This window comes from Triturus cristatus, chromosome 1_2 (genome assembly GCF_964204655.1).
Source record: "Triturus cristatus chromosome 1_2, aTriCri1.1, whole genome shotgun sequence".
In the NCBI taxonomy this organism is placed as follows: Eukaryota; Metazoa; Chordata; class Amphibia; order Caudata; family Salamandridae; genus Triturus; species Triturus cristatus.
In genome coordinates, this window is record NC_140580.1 from 159,381,071 (window position 1) to 159,398,795 (window position 17,725).

Below are 17,725 nucleotides of genomic sequence, written 5' to 3' on the forward strand. Positions count from 1 at the left end.
CGAATAGGACAGCCCGCAACACTTCTAGTCGATCTGATTTAGAAAAGTTCAAAGTTTGTTGTGATTGCCTTTTCCTGCCAAAAATATTTTGGGATATACTACTTATTTACCACCAACATTTTTCTGTCTTTATGTCGTACATCAGCATCTAGGGGTAAGAAGAGGGCTGAGGCGGGTGAGGGAGCTGGATGTGCCTCCCAAAGTACCTCACCCGATGGCTCTGCTGGCCCCAGTATGTCCTCCTGTTGTTATCATGAATATATATTTACCTAGCTTTTAGAGCACCTTATTTTGAACTACTTTTTTTCAAATCCACTTAACTCTATTTGTTTCTAAATTCCTGTTATCCATGCATTATCCTATTTACTTATTTACTTATTTTCTATATTTCAAGTTTCTATACTTTTCTTCAAACTGTGTCTGTAGCTTCCTTTCTTCTGCTTTATCAGTCACATTTCCCTCTTCCCTTGTATATTTCTGTGAACTGCCTAATGGTGGTACTGTAAGACTCAGAGAACCCATTTGGTCACATACTACTTCTCTGCCGTGATGATTCCATGTCCAAGTAAGGTATTCTACTCATGTTTGTTAAAATGAGAAGGCTGTCTTTTACTTTCTCATGCTTAATCATTAAGACAAGGAAGAGGCCATAGTCACGTTGAAAACCCAGTCCCTAAAGTTGGGTGCATTGGCAGCAGTTGGTGATGATCGTGCACCATGGCTGGAAGGAAGTATGAGGAGAATGGCACCATTGCATTTGCTAACTAAGACCATCTTTCCAGTTGTCCACCCTTTTATTCCTTTTCAAAAACTCAGATTCATCAATAGCTTTGACACTTCATTACAAAAAGTTATTGTTGGTCTTGAGGCTTTTAACCCCTTCGCTGCTAGGCCTTTTTCCCTCCTGTGCTAAGCCTTTTTTGGGCTATTTGGGGTAGTGCGCGCTTAGGCCCCTGTAACTTTTTGACCACATTAGGTATCCACGCCAAATTTGCGTCCTTGTCTTCCAACATCATGCGGATTCTAAAACTACCCAGGGTTTGTGGATTCTCCTAGAGGGTTCCCAGAAATTAGTCAAAATACAGCAAAATTTTGTTTTTTTTGTGAAAAATGGGGAAAAGTGGCTGCAAATGAAAGCGTCTGGGTTTTTCTCTGCAAATGATGTCAAAAAAGGTTTTGTGGGGCTGAAATCACCATTTCTCCAGCTTTTAGGGAATGACAGACTTTTGTCAGAAATCCAACTTTTTTTACACAGTTTTGACATTTTTCTGGGACATACCCTATTTTTGCAATTGGGCTTTCAACCTCCTTCCAGATAATGGTAGAAATGGGTAGAAAAGCAACAATGAATCTTGGAAAGCTATACATTTTTGAAAAGTAGACAACATTCTGAATTCAGCAAGGGGTCATTTGTGTAGATCCATCAAGGTTTCTTTATAGAAACTAACAGTTAAATATAGGAAAAATTAAAAATTATTTGAAAAAGCAGCCTTTTGTGTCAACGTTTTCACCTGTAACTTCTTCTAATTATGACATCTCTTAGAAAGCAATGTACCGTTACATCCGCTGGACCTTCCTGGTTGTGGGGATATATAGGACTTGTAGGTTCACCAAGAGCCCAACGAACCCAGAGTAAAAGACTGAGCAGCATTTTGTAATGGTTTTTTTTTTTAGTTCCGGGTATATAGCAATTATAGTGTGAAAATGTACACATGGAAAAATTGGTATGAAAGACACCTATGCATTTCTGAAATGGGAACAAATTACAGAGTTTAGAAACAGTTCATATTTGCACATTTTCGAAATTGGGAATACTCATACTTGCATGACAATTATTGGTCATTTTTCAAAATGCCTTTTTTTTTACACAATGTCTTTCATTTGGAAGGGAGAAATGCATCAAAAATCAATAGGTAATAACAGTTGCTTTACAAATCTGAACTACCCTAAGTCTCCCGATAAAAATGGTACCTCACTTATGTGGGTAGGCATAGTGCCCACGACAGGAAGTGGCTCAAAACCTAAGGTGAACACACCACATTTTCACACTGAAAATTTACACATTTTTTGCGAAGAGTCTAGCTGTAGTTTTTGAACCCTAGCTCTGCCGGCACCTAGGGAAACCTAGTAAACCTATACATTTTTGAAAACTAGACACCCAGGGGAATCCAGGATGGGGTGACTTGCGTGCCTCCCACCATGGTCTGTTACCCAGAATCCCTTGCAAACATAAAAAATTGACAAAAAAAACACATTTTCCACACATTTCTGTGATGGAAAGTTCTGGAATCTGCGTGGATCCACAAATTTCCACCCACCCCGCGTTCCCCAAAGTCCTACGAGAAAAATGGTACCTCACTGGTGCGGGTCGGCGTAGTACCCGCGACAGGAAACGGCGCAAAACGCAACGTGGTCACACCTCAATTTTGCAGTGAAAAATGACCCTTTTTTGGCAAAGTGACTAGCTGTAGTTTTTGAACCCTAGCCCTGCCGGCACCTAGGGAAACCTAGCAAACCTATACATTTTTGAAAACTAGACACCCAGGGGAATCCAGGATGGGGTGTCTTGAGTGCCTCCCACCATGGTCTGTTACCCCGAATCCCTTGCAAACGTAAAAAATTGACAATAAAAACACATTTTCCCCACATTTCTGTGATGGAAAGTTCTGGAATATACGTGGATCCACAAATTTCCACCCACCCCGCGTTCCCCAAAGTCCTACGAGAAAAATGGTACCTCACTTGTGCGGGTCGGCCTAGTGCCCGCGACAGGAAACGGCGCAAAACGCAACATGGTCACACCTTAATTTTGCACTGCAAAATGACCCTTTTTTGGCAAAGTGATTAGCTGTAGTTTTTGAACCCTAGCCCTGCCGGCACTTAGGGAAACCTAGCAAACCTATACATTTTTGAAAACTAGACACCCAGGGGAATCCAGGATGGGGTGACTTGAGTGCCTCCCACCATGGTCTGTTACCCAGAATCCCTTGCAAACGTAAAAAATTGACAAAACAAAACACATTTTCCCCACATTTCTGTGATGGAAAGTTCCGGAATCTGCGTGGATCCACAAATTTCCACCCACCCCACGTTCCCCAAAGTCCTACGTGAAAAATGGTACCTCACTTGTGCGGTCGGGCCTATTGCCCGCGACAGGAAACGGCGCAAAACGCAACGTGGTCACACCTCAATTTTGCAGTGAAAAATGACCCTTTTTTGGCAAAGTGACTAGCTGTAGTTTTTGAACCCTAGTCCTGCCGGCACCTAGGGAAACCTAGCAAACCTATACATTTTTAAAAACTAGACACCCAGGGGAATCCAGGATGGGGTGACTTGAGTGCCTCCCACCATGGTCTGTTACCCAGAATCCCTTGCAAACGTAAAAAATTGACAAAAAAACACATTTTCCCCACATTTCTGTGATGGAAAGTTCTGGAATCTGCGTGGATCCACAAATTTCCACCCACCCGCGTTCCCCAAAGTCCTACGGGAACAATGGTACCTCACTTGCGCAGGTCGGTCTAGTGCCCGCGACAGGAAACGGCGCAAAACGCAACGTGGTCACACCTCAATTTTGCAGTGAAAAATGACCCTTTTTTGGCAAAGTGACTAGCTGTAGTTTTTGAACCCTAGTTCTGCCGGCACATAGGGAAACCTACCAAACCCACACATTTCTGAAAACTAGACACCCGGCGGCTTCCAGGGAGGTATGGCTTGCATGGATCCCCCAACGTTTCCTTACCCAGAATCCCCTGCAAACCTCCATTTTAGCTGAAAAAATCACTTTTTTCACACATTTTGGTGTGGGAAGGTTGTGGCATCACCGGGCTCACACAAATTTACCACCACCCAGCGTTCCCCTAGCTCTCCCGGTAAAAATGGTGCCTCACTTGTGTGGGAGGCCCAAGTACCCGCGGCAGGCAAAGGCCCAAAACGTAGTGAGGCGACATCAAAATGGCCTATCGCAAAACCACATGGTTTTGCAAGGGGGGTCTCTTGGGTTTTTGGCCCGGTGCTCGGCGGCCATCTAGGGAAACCTACCAAACCAATGCATTTCTGAAAACTAGACACCCGGCGGCTTCCAGGGAGGTATGGCTTGCATGGATCCCCCAACGTTTCCTTACCCAGAATCCCCTGCAAACCTTAATTTTAGCTGAAAAAATCACTTTTTTCACACATTTTGGTGTGGGAAAGTTGTGACATCACCGGGCTCACACAGATTTACCACCACCCAGCGTTCCCCCAGGTCTCCCGGTAAAAATGGTGCCTCACTTGTATGGGAGGCCCAAGTACCCACGCCAGGCAAGGGCCCAAAACGTTGTGAGGCGACATCAAAATGGCCTATCGCAAAACCACCTGGTTTTGCAAGGGGGGGTCACATGGGTTTTTGGCCCGTTGCTCGGCGGCTATCTAGGGAAACCTACCAAACCCATGCATTTCTGAAAACTAGACACCCGGCGGCTTCCATGGAGGTATGGCTTGTGTGGATCCCCCAACATTTCCTTACCCAGAATCCCCTGCAAACCTCAATTTTAGCTGAAAAAATCACTTTTTTCACACATTTTGGTGTGGGAAAGTTGTGGCATCACCAGGCTCACACAAATTTACCACCACCCAGCGTTCCCCCAGCTCTCCCGGTAAAAATGGTGCCTCAATTGTGTGGGAGGCCCAAGTACCCGCGGCAGGCAAGGGCCCAAAACGTAGTGAGGCGACATCAAAATGGCCTATCGCAAAACCACCTGGTTTTGCAAGGGGGGTCACTTGGATTTTTGGCCCGGTGCTCGCCGGCCATCTAGGGAAACCTACCAAACCCATGCATTTCTGAAAACTAGACACCCGGCGGCTTCTAGGGAGGTATGGCTTGCGTGCATCCCCCAATGTTTCCTTACCCTGAATCCCGTGCAAACCTCAATTTTAGCTGAAAAAATCACTTTTTTTCACACATTTTGGTGTGGGAAAGTTGTGGCATCACCAGGCTCACACAAATTAACCACCACCCAGCGTTCCCCCAGGTCTCCCGGTAAAAATGGTGCCTCACTTGTGTGGGAGGCCCAAGTACCCGCGGCAGGCAAGGGCCCAAAACGTTGTGAGGCGACATCAAAATGGCATATCGCAAAACCACCTGGTTTTGCAAGGGGGGTCACTTGGGTTTTTGGCCCAGTGCTCGGCGGCCATCTAGGGAAACCTACCAAACCCATGCATTTCTGAAAACTAGACACCCGGCGACTTCCAGGGAGGTATGGCTTGCGTGGATCCCCCAAAGTTTCCTTACCCAGAATCCCCTGCAAACCTCAATTTTAGCTGAAGAAATTACTTTTTTCGCACATTTTGGTGTGGGAAAGTTGTGGCATCACCGGGCTCACACAAATTTACCATGACCCAGAGTTCCCGCAGCTCTCCCGGTAAAAATGGTGCCTCACTTGTGTGGGAGGCCCAAGTACCCGCGGCAGGCAAGGGCCCAAAACGTTGTGAGGCGAAATCCACATTGCCTATCAAAAAAATGTTTGGGCCCTTGCCTGCCGCGGGTACTTGGGCCTCCCACACAAGTGAGGCACCATTTTTACCGGGAGACCTGGGGGAACGCTGGGTGGTGGTAAATTTGTGTGAGCCCGGTGATGCCACAACTTTCCCACACCAAAATGTGTGAAAAAAGTGATTTTTCCAGCTAATATTGAGGTTTGCAGGGGATTCTGGATAAGGAAACGTTGGGGGATCCACGCAAGCCATACTTCCCTGGAAGCCGCCGGGTGTCTAGTTTTCAGAAATGCATGGGTTTGGTAGGTTTCCCTAGATGGCCGCCGAGCACCGGGCCAAAAACCCAAGTGACCCCCTTGCAAAACCAGGTGGTTTTGCGATAGGCCATTTTGATGTCGCCTCACTACGTTTTGGGCCCTTGCCTGCCGCGGGTACTTGGGCCTCCCACACAAGTGAGGCACCATTTTTACTGGGAGACCTGGGGGAACGCTGGGTGGTGGTAAATTTGTGTGAGCCCGGTGATGCCACAACTTTCCCACACCAAAATGTGTGAAAAAAGTGATTTTTCCAGCTAATATTGAGGTTTGCAGGGGATTCTGGATAAGGAAACGTTGGGGGATCCACGCAAGCCATACCTCCCTGGAAGCCGCTGGGTGTCTAGTTTTCAGAAATGCATGGGTTTGGTAGGTTTCCCTAGATGGCCGCCGAGCACCGGGCCAAAAACCCAAGTGACCCCCTTGCAAAACCAGGTGGTTTTGCGATAGGCCATTTTGATGTCGCCTCACTAAGTTTTGGGCCCTTGCCTGTCGCGGGTACTTGCGCCTCCCACACAAGTAAGGCACCATTTTTACCGGGAGACCTGGGGGAACGCTGGGTGGTGGTAAATTTGTATGAGCCCGGTGATGCCACAACTTTCCCACACCAAAATGTGTGAAAAAAGTGATTTTCCCAGCTAAAATTGAGGTTTGCAGGGGATTCTGGGTAAGGAAACGTTGGGGGATCCACGCAAGCCATACCTCCCTGGAAGCCGCGGGGTGTCTAGTTTTCAGAAATGCGTGGGTTTGGTAGGTTTACCTAGATGGCCGCCGAGCACCGGGCCAAAAACCCAAGTGACCCCCCTTGCAAAACCAGGTGGTTTTGCAATAGGCCATTTTGATGTCGCCTCACTACGTTTTGGGCCCTTTCCTGCCGCGGGTACTTGGGCCTCCCACACAAGTGAGGCACCATTTTTACCGGGAGACCTGGGGGAATGCTGGGTGGTGGTAAATTTGTGTGAGCCCGGTGATGCCACAACTTTCCCACACCAAAATGTGTGAAAAAAGTGATTTTCCCAGCTAAAATTGAGGTTTGCAGGGGATTCTGGGTAAGGAAACTTTGGGGGATCCACGCAAGCCATACCTCCCTGGAAGCCGCCGGGTGTCTAGTTTTCAGAAATGCATGGGTTTGGTAGGTTTCCCTAGATGGCTGCCGAGCACCGGGCCAAAAACCCAAGTGACCCCCCTTGCAAAACCAGGTGGTTTTGCGATCGGCCATTTTGTTGTCGCCTCTACGTTTTGGGCCCTTGCCTGACGCAGGTACTTGGGCCTCCCACACAAGTGAGGCACCATTTTTACCGGGAGACCTGGGGGAACGCTGGGTGGTGGTAAATTTGTGTGAGCCCGGTGATGCCACAACTTTCCAACACAAAAATATGTGAAAAAGTGTTTTTTAAGCTAAAATTGAGGTTTGCAGGGGATTCTGGGTAAGGAAACGTTGGGGGATCCACCCAAGCCATACCTCCCTGGAAGCCCCGGGGTGTCTAGGTTTCAGAAATGTGTGGGTGTGGTAGGTTTCCCTATGTGATGGCTGCGCTAGGGCCCTAAATCCACAGGTAGGCATATTGCTAAAAACAACTCTGTGCCTAGTTGACTTTCTGCCACCCGGGGGGGGCATCGGGGGAGAGGGGAATGCCCCGATATGCCCCCAAGGGGGGCTGAAACACTGTGGCTATTTTTTGGGGGGTGGTGGCATTGGTATGCCCATTCTGGGAAGCCCCCACCCCCACGCATAAAAAAAGCCAACGTAATTGTTGGCGTCCAGTGAGCTTTTTGCCCCCCAAGGGGGGCAGATTGAGGGCTACTGCCCCTATCTTCCCCCGGTGGGGGGCAGAAAGTCCACTAGATGCCAGGGACTTTTTTGGGCAAATTTTAATTAGGGTGGGGGCTGTTCAAAACGGACATGCCAATGCCCCCACCCTAATTAAAATTTGCCTAAAAAAATCCCTGGCGTCTAGTGGGCTTTTTGCCCCCCGAAGGGGCAGATTGGGGACTACTGCCCCATATGTCCCCCAGGGGGGCAGGAAGGCTGTCATTTTTGCGGGGAGGGGGTGGGGGCATGGGCATGGCTGTTTTGGGCAACCCCCACCCTAATTTAAATTTTCCCCAAAAAACTCCCTGGCGTCTAGTGGGCTTTTTGCCCCCCCCCGGTGGGGCAGATTGGCGGCTAATGCCCCCATCTGCCCCCCAGGGGAGGCAGAAAGTCCACTAGGCGCCAGAGAGTTTTATGGGTAAATTTTAATTAGGGTGTGGGTTGCCCAAAACGGGCTTGCCAATGCCCCCACCCTAATTAAAATTTTCCCCGAAAATTCTCTGGCGTCTAGTAGGCTTTTTGCCCCCCGGGAGGCAGATTGGGGGCTACTGCCCCATCTGTCCCCCACAGGGGGCATGAAGGCTGTAAATTTTGCAGGGAGGGGGTCGGGCATGGGCATGTCAGTTTTGGCCAACCCCCAAGCTAATTAAAATTTGCCCAAAAATAATCCCTGGCATCTAGTGGGCTTTTTACCCCTCCAACAGGGCAGATTGGGGGTTGGTGCCCCCATCTGCCCCCCAGAGGAGGCAGAAAGTCCACTAGACGCCAGGGAGTTTTTGGGGCAAATTTTAATTAGGGTGGGGGCTGCCCAAAACAGGTATGCAAATGCCCCCACCCTAATTAAAATTTGCTTAAAAAATCCCTGGCGTCTAATGGGCTTTTTGCCCCCCGGAGGGGCAGATTGGGGGCTACTGTCCCATCTACCCCCCAGGGGGGCAGGAAGGCTGTAATTTTTGTGGGGGTGTGGGCATGGACATGCCCTTTTTTGACCCCCCAACCTAATACAAATTTGCCCCAAAAAAATCCCTGGCGTCTAGTGGGCTTTTTGCCCCCCCGGTGGGCAGATTGGCGACTAAAGCCCCCATATGCCCCCAGGGGGAGCAGAAAGTCCATTAGATGCCAGGGAGGTTTTTGGGCAAATTGTTATTAGGTTGGGGCTGCCCAAAACGGGCATGCCAATGTCCCCACCCTAATTAAAATTTGCCTAAAAAATCCCTGGCGTCTAGTGGGCTTTTTGCCCCCCTGGTGGGGCAGATTGGGGGATACTGCCCCATCTGCCCCACAGGGGAGCAGGAAGGCTGTTATTTTTGTGGGGGAGGGGGGTGGGGGCATGGGCATGCCCGTTTTGGGAGCCCCCACCCTAATTCAAATTTGCCCCAAAAAAACTCCCTGGCATCTGTTGGGTTTCTTTGCCCCCCGGCGGGGCAGATTGGGGGCTAATGCCCCCATCTGCCCGCCAGGGGGGGCAGAAAGTCCACAAGACACCAGGGAGTTTTTTGGGCAAATTTTAATTAGGGTGGGGGCTGCCCAAAACGGGCATGCCAATGCCCCCACCCTAATTAAAATTTGGCTAAAAAATCCCTGGAGTCTACTGGGCTTTTTGCCCCCCGAGGGGGCAGATTTGGGGCTAATGCCCCCATCTACCCCCCAGGGGGGCAGAAAGGCTGTCATTTTTGCGGAGGGTGGGTGGGGGCATGGGCATGCCCACATTGGGCAGCCCCCACCACAAATTATAAGAAAAAATTAATCCCTGGCGTATAGCGGGCTTTCTGCCCCCCGGGGGGGCAGATTAGGGGCTACTGCCCCCAACTGCCCCCCAGGGGGGCAGAAAGGCTGTACATTATGCGGGATGGGGGCATGGACATGCCCTTCATGGGCAGCCCCCACCCTAAAATATGATGTGCGCAAACTAAATATCCCTGGTGTCTAGTGGGCTTTTTGCCCCCCCGGGGGGGCAGATTGGGGGCTACTGCCCCCATCTGCCCCCCAGGGGGGGCAAAAAGACTAAATGACACTAAAAATATTTGGGTGGAGCAAAAGCCCTTGCCTAAGGGGCCGCTCCCCCCTCCCTGGTGTCTAGTGGGTGGATCCCTGCTTGGGGATCGCCGTCCTGGGGCGATCCCCAAGCAGGGATCCACTGGGGAGGGGTACCATTGGAAAGGGGAGATTCTCCCCTTTCCAATGATACCTCTCCCGTCTTTCTACGTGCCCGGGGGGCTGAGATAGCCCCCTGAGCACATACAAAGTGAAACTGAAATGAGCCTAAAGGCTCATTTCAGTTTTGTTTTCTGTGCAATGAAGACAGCGCAACCTGCGCGCTGATCTTCATTGCACAGAAACCAGGGAGGGGGCCTCGGGAGCTGGGGAAGCTCTTCCCCAGCTCCCAAGGTCAAAGGCATGAAATAGAAATCCCTCTGCTGTCTGCAGCAGAGGGATTTCGTGCCCCTGGCCTCATGACGGAATGGTTCCGTCATGAGCACAGGGGCACCGATGCTCAGGACGGAACCATTCCGTCATGAGCATCGAAAGGGTTAAAAAATTGCCACCAACAAAATGCTGACCTGATATTTTTGATAGAAGATACTGTAACTGAATTGTAGTGATATGTGTGGTTGTATTCTGCTATAAAAATTAAGAGAGCCATATCTGTCATCTAAAAAATGAGTAATGTTAAAAAATACTTTTGATGAAAAAATAAAATTTTCATTTAGTATTTAAAAGCATTTTTTTCACCTTAATAATAAATAAGAAGTCCAACTAGGTTTTTTTTAGGAGTGGTACATGTGATCATTTACTTTGGTTCCGACAAAAATCCTTAGGGGATAGACTTGAAACATGTAGACCAGGAGATAAACACACATAATAGTGTGAGGCTCCATTTCCCCCTTTTTAATAGTACCAGCTACAGAATAAAATTTAGACTCCATGTAGCCAGGTATCTTTTACGCACTTGTTTGACCCTCCCACTCCCATCCCCTCATACTCAACACCCTACAAAGTGTTCTCACGTCTCCGTCAGTCAAAGCATGCCCCGTCCTGCAGCAGGAGGGAAGAACCCGATGATGAAGTATGCCATAATGGGTCATTTTGGCGGGTGAGGGTTATTTTAAGAAAACTCATTGTTTTCCTTAAATCAGTTTCAAGACCATAGATAGGACTGTTACTCCAATTACCAGTGGACTTCTTTTGGTTATTTACATAAGACAGGAGGCTGAGTCCACAGTGAACCTGACCTCTCTCTCCCCCCTTTTGTTTGTTTCGTGATTTTATAATACCTCACTTGGCATATATCATTCATAATATTCATTTACCTTGTAGTCAGGGTGAAATTGAAAGGCATTTAAGAGAGCATGGCCATGATAGGAATTAGATAATTGTCTAGTAAAGCTGTCCCACTACTGCAGAGAGTAGCAAAGTAACACCAGTATAACTAGTGCACCAGCTGAGCTCCATTAATTTAGCTCAACAAGAGAGAGAAGAATACTTGTGTACTCCATTGTGCACAATGTCTAAAACTCTAATCACATCAAAACCGAATGGCCCGAGGACACCAGCAAATGTACTGCTACTGTGTCACTACATCATTTCATGTATTTTGCTAAGACCATTGTTTGCAAATTTGTCTTTTTTCTTTCTTGTTATAGCAACTTCTGCTGAGCCTAACAGGCAGGAGATAGTGCTCAGATGCGACAGTGGAAACTGGAGGCAATCAGGACAGAATACCAGTGGCTGGTGGTCCTGGAGGAGGAGGAGGCAGCAGCAGCTGCAGCAGATGCCCCAGGTCCCACCTTAATCCCATTGCCTCCAGTCCACCAGCACCGCAGTCTGATGGCAACCGTCGGCCGCCATTCCATCACTGCTACCCCCCCCCCCCGCTATTTCCACGCATTTCAGCGCTGCATAATGCAGAGGCTGGTGCACATGGAAGCAAGCAGAAACAAATGAAGGGGCACATGAAGAAGCTCCTAGCCCGTCGTTTGTGCCCTCTTCTGCCCCTTTTTTAATCCTTTTTTGTTGGGGAGAGAGTTGGAATGTGGGAGTTGGGACAATTTGAATTTTTTATGGACTATTTTATTTTGGGACTTCTTCAGTTACTTTGGACACAACTTTCTTTAGGACATTGGTTGGGGTTGGGGAGAGGGGTGAGCCAGTTGTGGGTTTAGTTTATATTTATATTAGTTTATATTGTTAGTGGAATAAATATTTAATTGTTTTACATTATGATTTAAATATTTTTCGCGGTGTTACTGTTTTACTTTACACTGCTGCCTTTGCCGCAACCGGTTTTTAAAATCTTTTTGATAGTGTATAACAACAAATTAGCTATGCGGTCTTATTGTTGATGGTGTTCTTGTTGTTGGTTTTGGCTGCAGTGAGTCAACAGCACTGCCATCAGGCTCTCAACTTGAAGACTGTCCGCAGAACTTTTGCCCTGGAGGAGTGTTCCCAGCCTTTCATTTTTTAGCTCACTGGCTTGCTCTGCTATCCATGTTTTGTATTGTGCAACACCCCGTCTGAAAAACCAATGAAAGTGGACAGCAATGGTTTGTATCATGGATCAAAAATTGTGGCACAGATGTAATGTTTGGATGGCACAATGATGCTGTGCACCCTTACATTAATAGATAAGCGAAGGACTAAGCACTCCACCGACTTATATGCATCTTTTTTTTCCTCCACACTAGTGCACATTGCGAACACGTCCTTTAGCTGTTCCTGAAGCATGTGCAACAATGGGATAGCTTGGCCTATGGCACTGTCCTCCTTCCTCTCTTTGCATGACATATTCATTGATCGGTCGGTACTGCTCAAACAGACGTGTAATAAGTCAAGTTCCAACGTGTTGGCAACTCCTGTATGAGTGCTTTAACTGGCACTCTATTATCACACTGAATGACCCTCAGCCGTTTCCGGGCATTAAATGAATGGCTGAAATGAGCGCAAATTCTTCTACAGGTGGACAGTAATTTTCTCACTTGGTCTTCCTTTTTGAGAAAGCCCTATACAATGATGTTGATGCAGTACGCCAAACACAGGACCCTGAAATGGCCACGATCGGTCATAGTCTTAACAATATTACTGCCACTGACGTGGCAACAAATGCAATGTTAAGCCCTCTTTGTCGCAGCCATTTTAAGATCTTGTTGTTAAAGTCTTCCAAAATGTTTGCAGCAGGATGGGATTTCTCCATGGGAACATGGCTTCTGTTGCATGCTTCCGAGCGCCATTGAAAATCTCAACAATGTCAACACCTGCTGATATCTTTTCTCTAACCCCCCAAAAAGAGATCCAGTGTGCAGTGATGCACATGTAATCAGTGGCTTAGAAACTGGTCCACATGTCTGTCATCAGGTGGATAGTGTGAGAAGCACTCTGCTGCAAAGCTTGACCAAACAATTCCAGCACATTGTGATGTAGCTCTGGAACAGCAACTCTGGCAAAAGAGGACCAGCTGGGAACCTTCCATTTTGGGAAGATGGCTGCCACAAATCCAAGAAAACGCACCCCTTCTACAAAAGAAAAAGGGAGGAGTTCCAGCACTAATATTTCAGCAAGGATTGCATTGTAAAAAAGTGCCATTTGGTGGTTGCTTTCGCACTGCCGCTCATGCCTAAACATGCCAGGAATATTAGATTGGATTTTTTTCTTTTTTGGCACCACTGATGCAGTTGACTTCTTAAGAGCAGATGTTGTTAGGCTCAATGTGCGTTTCAGGAGGGCAGTCACTTTACTGAGTCTTGTGCCATTGCGATTTTGCTGAAGTGGGCAGTACTACTGCACTGCTGGGGACAGGGCTGCTTTGCATAATGAAAATGTCTTCCTCTTCTTCACCTTCTTCTGTGATCAGACTCCTTGCTCAGCCTTTCATCCCCTTCACCAACAACACTTGCAGTTTTTTGGTTGATATGGTGCACTTCCCACTAGATCATATGGTGCTTTCTCAAATGGGTTGTTGGACCCCCAGTATCATAGATTGTACCAACCTTAACCCCACTAACTCTTTCTCCACAAATGGAGTATTATGCAATGTTCACCTCTGCTAAAGACTTCCCTTTTCCCTCCTTCTTGCTAGCCAGCTTACTGTTACTTTCCATTTGTTGCTGTTATCACTCTTCTGATATTAAGCGCCAGGAAACCCTTGGTGTCAGTGCACTATATAAACATAATTTAACATAACATAACACCTCCTTCTTGCTAACCGTAAAGTCCCAAACTGGGGAGGTCAACTTTCTGACACTGGTGCCACTGCCAATGTCGGATTAACTGGTGGTAGATGGGTGCTTTTATGATTGACTCTTTTCTGTACCTACTTCTACTGAGTTGGTTGTGGATGTAGGTCGCTGCTTAGACTTTGCAAATATGGCAGCTGGCGGTGGTGGTATCTGTGGTGCCACATCCCTCGCAGCAAGTTGGGATTGGGTAACGTCGGTCTCACTGGGGCTGGGCTAACATCCATGATGACTATCTCATCATCATCCTCTTCTACATCTGCATCCATAACTTTAAGACTTTCAAGATCTTCCTTTTCCCTAGCCTCTTGTAGCATGTCTCACTCTCAGACTGAGGTGGGATCCAAGTGGTATCTAGATCATCAGAAGTGAGATTTGGAGAAGCAGATCATGCTCTAACCCTCCTTTTTATTGCTGGAGATCTGGAGGACAATGGATCTTCTGAAACATTGGCTTCATTTACTTCCTTAGCATGAAGCTCAATCTCCTGAGCTGCTCCTCCTTGGGGAAGAATTACTATTGGTGGTTGCGGCTGTTGTACACTTCTCTGAGTTTACTGCAAGACTTGGTACTATTATGCAATAGAGATAAGTCAATGTCAATGTAACTGCTTGTCTGCGTTGCAGTGATTAAACTGGTTGCCTCTGTGACAGACATGGGATTGGGCCTAGGTAGGGGTGGGTCCACTAATGTGAGGGTACTGTTCCCAGCATGCTCCCCGAAGACTGGTGCAGCAGGCACAGTTTTTTTCCCCAAAAAAAGGGCTGGGTCGACATAACAGTGGTGGTAAACTCCTTCTTCTTCTCACTGGCCACTTTCTTGGTCATCTTGAAGCTGTCAGTTAGCAGTGGTACTTAGCTACACAAGTTGAAGAGATGTCTGTGATGTGTGGTCATGTGTCAGGTCATGCACAGGCCTTCTGTCTGACAGTACTGTGAGTGATGGTGTCTCTTTTGCAACTAAAAGCATAGAGCAAGAAGAACATCAGTGAAACGTGGCACTGTTGCAGTTTAATTAGTAGTTCAAACAAACAATATAATTTAGTGTGGTCACTTGTTACTTCAGTTATTATAAATAATTACAATACAGCATATCCATTATTAAAAAGGGAAAAATGTGAACTTCCATGGTGTACACTCAGAAAGGAAAAGAAAGAGCAACAACAAGAGCATGCAGATGTAACTATTTGCTTTATGTGCATCACGTGGGATGTGGCACTCAGGGAGGTGCAGCTGACAAATGACAATGGAATAATCCTTAGACAATGAATGCTGTGGTGCACCTGTAGCAGACATGGGGTTGATTCATTGATGCCAGATGTTATAAAACGGGTTAAAATACATCTTAAATACATACATTAAAAAAAAAAAACATTCAAACATAAAAATATAAACATTAAAATAAAAATAATACTTTTTTTAAAACGCAAATTGCTCCCAAAAATAATATATTATAAATAAGTGAATTTTTCCTCAAAGATAGAATAATAATGTATTAAACTACTATCTCATTGCTCAACCATCCATGCAAGTATAAGGAAAAGGGCCAGATGCACAAAATGGCTGCTTGCCATTGCCACATCGTCATCATCAACAATAACAGTACTGAGCACGAAGGCATGGGAACAAAGAGAAGACATGCAGGCCTATGGCACAAGAACACTGGCTGGCTACACAAAATGACCGCCACTCACATGGTCACAACAACAAGCAAGAAGTCATGGGGAACAAACTAAGAAGAATACATGCAGGCCTATGGGGAAAGCTCACTGGCTAGCTAGACAAAATGGCCGGCAGCCACATGTTCACAACAACCAGGAAGAAGGCATGGCCATAAACAAAGAACACATGCAGGCCTATGGCAAAAGCACACTGAATGCCTATGCAAAATGTCCGCCAGTCACATGGTCAGAATAACAACAACCAGCAAGAAGGGGTGGCCACAACAAAGAAGACATGCAGGCCTATGGGAAAAGCGCACTAGCTGGCTAAACAAAATGCAGCCAGTCACATGGTCACAACAACAAGCAGGAGGTCTGTAAAACAATGATCACATGCAGTCCTATGGCAAAAGCACACTGGCTGCCTACACAAAATGGCTGCCAACCACATGGTCAAACAGCAGGCAAGGAGGCATGGTCGCAACAACAAAAAAAGCAGGCCTATTGCAAAAGTACACTGGTTGCCTACACAAAATGGCTGTCAGCCACATGGTCACAACAACAAGCAGGAGACCTGGAAAACAAAGGACACATGCCGGCCAACGAACACTGACTGTACAAAATGGCCCCTGGCCATATATGGAACAAAGACAAATGGTGGCCTGTGGCAAACACACCTACACACTGGCCAGACAAAGTAGGCATGGTTGGTAGCACCATTAATTTGGCAATGCCAAAAACAAAAATTAACAGGGCCAAAAATGTTTACAACAACACACATTCTCCAAGGGCATTACCTCACCTAAACACTGCAGGAAAGCAAAAAGCGAAACAGCACAAAAAAATCCACATTTTGTATTTTAATCTAATGCCATCCATGGTATAAATGATGTTTCAATTCAGCAGGCACCACAGAAACAGTTGTTTCATGCACCCATGACTAGCACTGGGCCTAGTGGCTGGAAGGCCCATTGGCAGACTAGGCCACATAATGAATTAAATCAATATTGTGAATTTGTTTTAAAAAGAAAATGGAGAAAATGTAGTGAACTGTGCAACATTCTTCTTTTATAAAAGAAGAAAAATTACTTTAAAAGAATAGCTAGGCCCGTACTGAAACTACAGGGAAACCACCACAATACATTTTAAAAATTGATTTAATGTACAAAAATCCAGGTGCATGGACCGAATAAAACAAACAACACCAGTTTTTCAACTTACAGGTGATATCTGAAACACAAAGTCCTTAAATCCAACGGCATATGCAACAGGCACAAAGAGTGATCCTACCAGCTCCAAATCCAAATGAAAAGTTAACAGGATATGGACAAAGGACTAGGAGGAGCCTCCTGGACCGGAGCGGGAAGTTGGAGACTCTGGGGCACTTCCTTCTAGTTTAAAAAAGACTTCTCACACAAAAAAAACGCCAAAGATCAATTAGTGGAGGTTTTTTACTCCAAAATGTCATTTCAGTAAGATTTTGATGCTTCTCGAGAAGAGAATTTTCCCCAGATTGCAGCCGCCGTAGATCCTGCATGTTTGGGATCGCGTACATCATAAAACATCCGTCAGAAGTTACTAGCATGCCCAAATGACGTATATCGACCGCAAACTCACACAGGACCATGTGGCCAGCTAGTAAATCTTGTGGCGCTCCCAAATGGCTCTGAAAAACTCATGGGCAATCGCGAGCACCCGGCAAGTCGCTCCAGCTCGCGTGAAAGGATATTTTGCGCGTACTGTTGCAGAGTGCAGAGTTTATCAGTAACACTGCATTCTGTGCAGAAAACTGAGTTTCCGAATTCCACAGCTCCGCAAGCGGAGCTGAGCTTTTTGCCTAGACCTAGCCTAAACTGGGGTGGCATGTTGAGCAAAAGAACGATGGATTTAACCTAGATCTCTTGACTGGGGGTGAATGTTTGATTTGTTATGCATTCTCTCCATCATTTGTGTGTCTTTTGTTTTCTCGCCCTAAGTGTGGCTGGTATGCCCAGATAGAGGTCCCAGGCTCCCTGTGCCACTGGATTCAAACTAGCCTGGTTGATGAGGGGTGATATCCGAAACCGGTCCCAGGATGTTTGTTTTTTGTCCAAGGAGGACCTGGCTTGGCAGTTCGGGCTGGACTGTTCCCATGAGTTCCAGGGTCAAGAATGATTTCCATATGGCTGTGTCTAAACTGGGGTGGCATGGTGAGCAAAAGAACGATGGATTTAACCCATATCTTTTGACTGGA